Source organism: Notothenia coriiceps, unplaced genomic scaffold, assembly GCF_000735185.1.
Source record: "Notothenia coriiceps isolate Sejong01 unplaced genomic scaffold, NC01 NC01_scaffold00018999, whole genome shotgun sequence".
Taxonomy (NCBI): domain Eukaryota; kingdom Metazoa; phylum Chordata; class Actinopteri; order Perciformes; family Nototheniidae; genus Notothenia; species Notothenia coriiceps.
The window spans coordinates 757,582-757,964 of record NW_011351700.1 but is presented as its reverse complement, the minus strand read 5'-3'; the positions used below and the strand labels follow the sequence as shown (position 1 = coordinate 757,964).

At 46.0% G+C, this 383-nt stretch overlaps 1 protein-coding gene across 5 annotated transcripts in view; it reads right to left on the bottom strand.

The window, feature by feature from the left end:
• The window catches only part of mrtfbb (myocardin related transcription factor Bb), an 18,135-nt gene that overhangs the window by 7,763 nt on the left and 9,989 nt on the right, over positions 1-383 (bottom strand). The gene's annotated exons all lie outside the window — the stretch shown is intronic.

The following is a 383-nucleotide window of genomic DNA, read 5'->3' as shown; positions in this document are numbered from 1 at the left end:
CGTCGTGTCCGTCGTTCGCGTACGTCTACGACCACCTTCGTCGTTGTAACCGAACCGAAGCCCGACCGTACGTTCTCGTCTCGTAGTTGGTTTAGGTCGTGGTCGTCGGTCGTCCTGTTGGTTGTATGGTTGAACCCGACCTTACGGTAAGAAGTTAGTCTACGACCCCGTTACCCGTTACCGACTAATTAACTAATAACTAACTAAGTGTTTGGTTACGGTACGTAGGAAGTAAGTAAAGAAAGTAAGTAAAGTAAGTAGGAAGTAAGTAAGGAAGTAAGTAAAGAACGGCCGACGTAGGTTTCGTTACGTAGGTAGTAGTCGACTACGTTAGGGTAAGGTAAACGTAAAGAAAGAAGACATAGTAGGAGTCGTAGACGATA